The sequence below is a fragment of the Dermacentor albipictus genome, chromosome 10 (assembly GCF_038994185.2).
Source record: "Dermacentor albipictus isolate Rhodes 1998 colony chromosome 10, USDA_Dalb.pri_finalv2, whole genome shotgun sequence".
NCBI classification, from domain to species: domain Eukaryota; kingdom Metazoa; phylum Arthropoda; class Arachnida; order Ixodida; family Ixodidae; genus Dermacentor; species Dermacentor albipictus.
Window position 1 is genome coordinate 77,097,518 of NC_091830.1, and position 8,833 is coordinate 77,106,350.

The window sequence follows — 8,833 nt, forward strand, 5'->3', positions numbered from 1 at the left end:
CATGAAAAGCGCCGGCAGCTGGGAGAGAATCCTTGGGCTTCCTATCGCTCCAACGGGTCAATGAAACTGAACATTACGCAATCTTCAATACCAATCGCCCGGGAAGACAACTAGCACGAAGCAATGCCATCAAGGCACGCCCACACTTTGCACACGTGGCAGATTACCTCTAAAGGAGGGTGCTTGGTTGCGCATGCGCTCAGCCGCGCTTGCAGCTACGCGCAGCCACTTTCGAGACGAGCGCCAGAAATAGCGATGTGCGTCTACTTATCCTCCTCTCCCTCCCTCCCTCTCATCGCGTGAGCTTGATCGCGTTACCGCGAACTCGCTCCCCTGCCCCATCTTTCCCTTTGCTTGAGCGGGGAGGCGGCCCTCGTGCGTGAAGCCACCATCTTTCTTTCTCACCCTTCCACGCATGCACCTAAAGCGCCACAGGATCAAAGTTTATCTGTACTCTCAAATACATGATGTCACACCAACGTAGCGACGCAGCGGTCTCGTGGCGAAATTCGAGAGAAAATAAATGAACGACAAAGGCACCAGTAACTTTTCTTTACCTTCTTCTTACTTTCGTGGCACAGAGTGCCTCCAAGCTGGCGTAACCAGCTTACTTGGTAGAGAAACTTTTCTTCAACTGTCGTCGTTCCTCCTCTTCCATCAGAGATGGGACGCCATAGACGTTGCACTTGGAGAATAGACTTTATGTACACGAAATTTACATTAACAGCTATATACAGTGGGTCTGGCGTACCAACTCGACATAGCCGAAGTGCATAGCACCCTTCGTACGTCAAGACCCTTGGGTTACACTGCGACCGGCGTCTTAACTCAGCAGAGCCGAAAGTGCAAAGCACCTTTCTTGCGCCCGGAACCCCCGTGAGAGGTCGGGAGCCAGGTTTTAAACCTTCAGTTGCCCCTCCCGAATACCCTCATGGCAAATCACGACACCCCAGTGACCTGATTGGGTCAACTGGGCGGTCACTCATTGGGCACTCTCTCTCTCACCCTCTCCCTGCGTTCCTCGGAACATTCAGAGAGATAGAGGGAGAGAAAGTAACCACCAAACAACAAATAAACAAAAAACATCCCAACCGTTTCGCCTCCGCGACATATATGGAAAAGTCTCCCGACACTTTGAAAAACACTTACGGGGAACGGCCATCTGCGTCGCCCCGTCCTCGCGCCTTAACTAATACCATCGCGCACTGCGTGCCGCAAAGGACACCCCTGCCGAAGTGCACCCACCGATTCACAATGCCGTCTTGTGCATGGTTCGTCTCCTCCGGCGGGCCCGTAAAGCTAAGTGCACCGATGGATTTGTCTCGGTGGCGCCAGCCTACCTTTCAAGAGACTGCGCGTCGGGTCACCGATCCCTCGGGTGTTAAGCTGCCGCTTTGTACCCCCCCGGCATGACCATTGACGCCCTAACGACGCTTTGTCCGCACGCGTGACAGGTTAAACTGTCCCGACGCGTCGGCGCGGGCTATCTGCCGTCAAAGAGCGTCTCCCGACTCATTACCAATGCGCCCGGCTGGCTTTACTCTCGGCTAAGCTCGAAAAGGCCGACCTCCCACAATTCTAGGAAGGGAAATGTCCTCTCAGTGTCCATGCCGTTCAGCAACATCCTTTACAGCACCTATTTTATTTTGAACTACCCGTTTCCTGATCAATCGCTTGGATTAGGTATGGACAACTAACTTCAAAGCTCCACATCTATATCTGCATCATGGATACGCTTTACCTTCCGCTGCTTCACGGGCAAGTACCCAATTACTTTTCCTGAAGAAGTCAGAGTTTGCCCTCAATTCAGGCGTGCTTGAAAAGTGGCGCAGTTAGGTGAAACGCCGGCCCCATGCAACCCAACAAGACTCCTGCGTCGGCTGCAAAAAACGCCTGTGGGACCCACCACCAAACACATGGTGTGCGTCTCTGTGCATCAACCGCCAGGAAGAAGCGCTTAGCTGTGAGAGAAGGTGGGTGCGAATAGTGGGCAGCCGGAAAGACCATTGCCTAGCCCTGGAATCTCTGAGGGATTTTGCCTGGGAATCTGCGCTATTACACCGGCTGCAACGATCCCGCAGCTCGCACTGCGCCCTTTTCACTGTCACATGTCTCGCATTAATGCGCTAGCGCTGCTAGGGTACTACTTGACGCACTTTCCGGGGGCTCGTACTTTATGTATATAACCGTTTTCGAGCTTACGTGGGTGATTGGGTAGTCCTTGATCAACTGGCGAGCGCATGGGGCAGCTGTGCTGAGGGAACGAGTTTCCAAACCAAACATCAGACCAACTTGGCTCACTTAGTATGTGCCGCTATTCAACAAACCTCTTTCACGTATACATAGGTAAATGTAATACATGCGGAACTGAAACTACGGTTCCATGAAACTTCTTGACGCAAAACTTCCAGTAGTGGGTGTGTGCCACTCGTTCTTTGCGGGTCTTCAGTGAACGTCTTTTATGCCAATTTGCGTAGCTGGGTATCTGCCAGCAGACGTGTGCTGCTCTTCAATACACGTATCTCACGCGAACACCAGTAAACAGGTAGGCGCCCCCGGGAAGATGCCGCTCTGCAACGACGAAATGTATCCCTTAAATTTATCACGTGTTTGGGGGGGGGGGGGGAGTCGAGCCCAAGTTACAAGGGTTCCTCAAGGACAGCAGCCCAAAGATTTAGCAGGCTGTGCCACAAATGAACTGGCTATGTGCCGGTTTTCCATGAACGTCTTTCCCGCTAACGCTTCATCGAGTTCCTTCATGAATGCACTGGGCTATGTGTCGCGCTTCAATTCAGCTCTCGGGAACTTGGATCACTGAGTATTTGCATCTGGGTGTGCACCAAGCGAGGGGGCAATTTCATTTCATTTTGTTACTCTCAGGGCCGGTCAGGCGTTACAGCGAGAAGTGGGAAAAATACAATAAAAGCAACCAAGAAGAGGACAGGTTACAGCAGATAACTATGAAAAGCATCCTTAAATTTCCCAGGATCGTTGATGGTGACGACAGAAGAGGGTAAGTGATTCCAGTCCAAAGCAGTTTTAGGGAAAAAAGAATTCAAGTACTGGTGTGTCCGGCACTATGGAACATGTACCTTTAGTTGGTGATCTCTGCGACACGATATGTACACCGGAGCAATAAAGCGGGATTGCTTGAGTGTGTTAGTGTAATATATTTTACGAATTGTGTGCAGGCAAGACATGCGACGTCGTATGGAAAGATCTGGAAGAGGAAGTGTTTTTTTTTAATTCCTGAAACACTAGCATGAGGGGAGTAATCAGACAATATATATCTAGCATAGCGATCCTGACCTGATTGGAGCATTGCAATGAGCGAGTTAGTGTATGGATCCCATATTGATGCTGCGTATTCAATCTTCGAACTCACTAGTGTTTTGTACAGCAACAGTTTTAAAGGGATAGGGGCAAGGGAAAAGTTGCGTCACATGAAACCAAATATACGGTTGGCATTGTTAGTATTCAATGTGCACCTTCCAGGACAAGTCATCTGTTTTAGATAAGGGGTGGGTACAGTTGATAATGCAAACATTAACACAGGTATACACAAAAATTTGTACAAGAAAGGTACATTTTCTCAAGTACATACAAACAGAACGAATAACACGCGAAAAAACAGGTTATTGATCAGCCAACAAACACACATTTTCAAAAAAACGATGTCGGGCAAGTGATTGCAGCGACGTGGTGGGGAAGGGCGTTCCAATCTGATGCTATGCGGGGAAAAGAAAGACGAGGAAAAAAGTAGTCGTTAGCATCTTCTCTGTATAAAACACTATCATCAGGGAAAAATCTTATTTTGGAAGTAATTGAAGAGGGAAAATCATTAATATAAAGAAGAAAAAGAAGAGGTCCTAAAACTGATGCTTGCGGAACACGAGATGTTACGGCGGAAATAGGGGAGTCATGATCATCAGCATACTAAGAAACACTATATCCATTTTAGCACAGCACTATGAACTTAGCTTATAAAGTAACAGTTGAAGTGACACGGCGTCGAACGCCTTTGCGACGTCGATAAATATACAATCAATAAGAGAAAACGGTCCAAACCCGAAATTAAGTTATTAGTGAATGCAATTAATTGAGTTTCGCAAGATAGTTATGAAAACCATGCTGTGAATCTGTAAAGAACGAATTAGATTCCAAATACTGAACAAGGTTTGAATAAATAATACGTTCAAGAATCTTGCATGGAATTGAGGTTAAGGAGATATGTCTGTAGTTATTAGGATTATGAGCGTAACCAGACTTGTCGACATGTACCGCCTTGGCAATCCTCCAATTGTCAGGTAGCGATACGCTTAGGAGGGACGGAGAGAGAGAGAGCAAGGGCAGGAAAAACAGGGAGGTCAACCAGACGAGCACCTTGTTTACTAGCCTGCACTGGGGGTGGGGGAAAGGGGAATAGAAAGAGAAAAAAAAGGGAGATAATAAGCACCGAGTGCGTGATGGAGGATTCACAGGGACACTATGAACGGTCCCTTAAGCCCGTGCACTTCAAGTATTGTAGTAATGCACTGTGTGAAAATTTCAAACATCAAGGATGAATGCAAACACGTACTCTTCAAAAACACATAGTTGATCCCCTCGATACCTGCAGCTGATGCAAGGGGGCGGGGCATTCTCAGCATATGCAGGCAGTGGCGCGCCACGCTTCTCAACTCGAAGGCCACGCGCGGTGTTCTCGACAGTGCCACTAGATGGCCCAGCTTGTCCAGAAGGAAGCGCGAGAGAGGAGCCCTGTCGCCGCATGGCGCGCTTCTCAGCGTTACCGCGCACCGGAGCGCCGTGCATTTCGGGCGCCATGCGCAGGCTTCGAGGCCGCACCACTAGATGGCACGGAGTGTTCTGCCTGGAAATTAGTACGCCTCTGAATGACGAAGTTCTTAGCGTGTACGCCTTAACCGAAACGCATCGGGGAGATGCTGAAGAACCCTCTGTTACGGAGAAATATTTTTGTGGGAAGGGTGCAGCAGAATGATTGGGTCAAGAATGTAAGAGGTGTAGGCATGATAATTCGGTGAAGTACGATGTAGCAAAAGGTAAAAGAGACATGTAAGGAGCATTTATGAACTAGCTGCACGGGGAAGCAAAAAGAAGCGTGCCTGGGAGTGGCTTACCTATATAAAAGTAGTGATATGTCGTTGAGCTCGCTGACTGTTCGAAAGATATGACGGTGACTTTTTCTACTGTATCACCGTTCCGCGCGGCGACGGATTGCACGAAGGGCCTCGTATGGTATGCCGACCGATGATCTGTGCCTCGGTACGCTAACTTCTCTGGTTTTGTCCCGCAGGGTGGAGCCAATGGTGGCCTCTATTTCGGATGGAGAGTGACACCATGATGCCACTTTTCTGAGTGGCATCATGGTGTCTAGGTTGAACGATAGGTTGACCATGGTACTATGGTCTAGGTTGACCGATAGTACCATGGCTTTGTGACCGGAATATTATCGCTGCCTTGCGATAGTCTCGTACTTCGTCAGCAGTGAACTGGCGCCTCCTGCCACGCTTTGCTGCGTGGCCCGATGATGTAGACCCGAGTGATCCAACTTCGGACGATGAAGACTCCAAAAGCCACAGCGGCCCCACTCATATCATGGGGCATTTAGTGAATCAGGCGCCAGGCAGAGCCCAACCTCGTGCACATGCTCGAGCATATTCATCACTGTCGCATGTTGCGCAGTGATTAGGACGATTGGCCACGGAGCGGTAGCTGTGGCGCTGGCGCAGAGCACCGAGTCCTCACTGTGGCCATTTTATGCGTTGCATATTGCAATCACTCACTTCAGCCCTTGGGCGCGGCCGGGCAGCCACTATTGAGGGTATGAGCCATTGTTCATTGCTGCGCGTCTCATATGTGGGTCTATTTTCTTTTAAGTTTGCTATGTTTATTATTAGGTTGCTTCTATTTTTATGCGTTGCATATGGCAATCACTCAGTTCAGCCCTTGGGCGCGGCCGGGCAGCCACCATTGACCTTTAGCGCAACCACATGACGTGACGTCACGACAGCCGGAGGAAAAGCTGGGCCTCAACTCGCGCAATATGCAACGCATTCATGGCTTAACCAAGCTAAGCCTGGCCATTTTTTTTAGTTAGATAAATATCATGCAATTTGTGCGCCCTTTTTTCTGCCATGGCTTTCCTTCCACGGTTTTCCTACGACGGTGGGGTCGCACAATGAGCCAGTAATACCCTCGCATTGATAAGTGCACTGATGTCATACGTAATAATGTAATAAAGACAAGTTAGAGAAAACAAAAGAGCACAAAAAATAGAAAAGTAAACTGACACAATATATCAATGAAAGGAATACTACGGTATAACATTTCAACACGATTAAGAAATTTCGAGAAGTAGCGCAGCCATTCACAGACAATATACAGTTAATTGGTACAGTCATTTGTGTATAGCATTCTGTACCTGCTATCGTTAGTTTAGTGTGTACTTTAGGGAAGCGTAGATGGGCCTTAACAGAAAAACTAGTGCAGTTTGCCTTAACCAATATCTATGATGGAATTATATCGAGGTAGAGATACCCATAAAAAGCTTTGAAAAGTGATAGATCTACATTATAGTAATAAGATCGTGAGAAAGGTAGTACAGCATTGTTCATAAAGAACGGAAGAGATTGTGACTGACGAGGTGCAAAATACATAATGCGAATAGTCTGTTTGTGACGGCTTAGGAGATGTGATAGACGGACATTATAAGTGCAGCCTCAGGCTTCAATGCAATTAACAATGTCACTGTGAATAAATGCATAATATAAAGGGACGAGTTTTGGAATATGAAAAAAGCTATAGTGCGGATGATTGCCCCAAGTCGTGGTGAGATTTTATTGTGAGAGTGAATGTGTTGTTACGCGGTGTACGAGTCACTAAGACGAGCAACTATTTACAGGTTATATTTATAACAGCGGTTGCAGCGCTGACCGGTTAGATTCAGAGCGCGAGCCCAGTTCATTCTTTCTCCTCCTTTCTCTAGTGATGGCACCCACGTGGCTCATTCCAGAAATCAAATATCACACGCTCGTAGCCATATGAACACTCCAGGTGCATTTCTGCTGTCATCAATAGCGTCGATGTCCCCGTGATGTCTCGTTACAGTCCAAGGGCAACAGCATCGTCGATGCGGGTAGTGTGCTGTAAGTACGAGGGTGAGCCCCCGTTGGTGTCTCAATCTCGCGCGCTCAAGGAAAGAAATCGGGGAGGATGCGCGCCGTCTTCCGTCGCGCTCAAGGCACGGGGGTAGGGGAGGAGAAGAGATTCTACTCCGGCGGCAACTGTGTATAGCGCGGCCGCGCGAGCCCTATTTGGACGATCAGCCATAGGGACAAAGTTAGGAAAGCTATCTGCGATAGGAACATAGCTTCGTGAGCGTAGTGTTCACTCCGCTCAGTTTGCGTCAAAGCGATAGGCAGCACGCAGGTCACTTCGCTCGCTGCGGCTGCCGCGCTTCTTCACGCCAGCGTTTTGACAACGAGTGTCCGTGGTCATCGAGCGTGACGATACCATACTTGTTAATTTAGTTAGTACGCGAATGTCTACAAGTTTATCCGGCTGATAAAACTACAATTCTTACTTCGTATAATTGTCCGCTAATATGCTATCGCAACCGATGCTTCGCTTTTCGGGTGGTACTGCGATTCTTTAGGTGTTCATGAATAACCAACGAGCCGGAATTTCCGCTCTAACGAAGTGCCTTGCGCCTCACCTAAAGTTGAGACAGTCTGACTCAGACTCAACTAAGAAGCGTTTCTAAAATTGTTGTGTAAACACTAGCGTACGTTGTCCGTGTTATTCACTATCTTACCAATTCTGTTGTAATAAAGCACAGAAAGAGATTGTTTCTCTTTGACAGCGAAAGACTGACTTTCCTCAATCCTTGGCAATCAGAAAAGCGAATTTATTTCTAACGTCTCTTAACATTTTTTCACGTTTTCGCGTGATTGACCAAAGTGCGGGAACAAATGAATTGGTTTACCCTGGTAACAATGGAAGAAAATGACCCGCTGAATGAACGTTGCCCCGTACAAACCGTGCCACGAAACGAAATAAGCGCGTTCTGCGAGACAGCACATGAAAAGAGAACGCCAGAAGCGATCATCATCATCACCGCAACACTTCTTCGTCTGGCCCCCGCAGTCCCATCGCCATCAAGAAGGTGGCGCGCCATCTTGTTCAGAGCGAACTGCGTCTGAACCACGACCTACTGGAACTCCAGACCTGCACAGATATCCGGCTTCTATGGGAGCAGCTTGCGCCCACTTTCGTTCAACCGACGGCCGTAGGTGGCGCTTTTATAACCTGTTCGTCTGCTACGGGATGGGCGGCTGTGCGGCGTTGTAAGTAGTACGGCAGCTGTTGTGTTGCGACGAACTGCTTCTCTAGTTGATGATTTTTGCTAACACAGTGACAGTGATGTCACAAGTTGACTGCTCGAACCTAAAAAATGTCGGAGCGTGTAGTCCGCTGCTCTCTAAAATAGCGTTAAATAGCCGCGCTCCCACTGCCTGTTTCAAGCAGATTAATATAAATCACATTGTGTATAGAGTTCGCAAAGTACACAACAGTTTTATTCTGCACGTTGTAAAATTCGCTTCTGCGCTCTTTAGAAACTTGAAACCACCGTAATGTTCGATGACAGAACGATTACCACTCATTTTAACTCCTAGAAGTTGTCCGTGAATGCGTCACGAGTTCAAAAAGTGAATTACGCACACAGCTTCACTGCGTACGTATCTTCAGCACCACCGTTATATGCTGCCGCCGTACCACACGGAAAAGCTAGCTTTACAGTTATGAAAAGAGT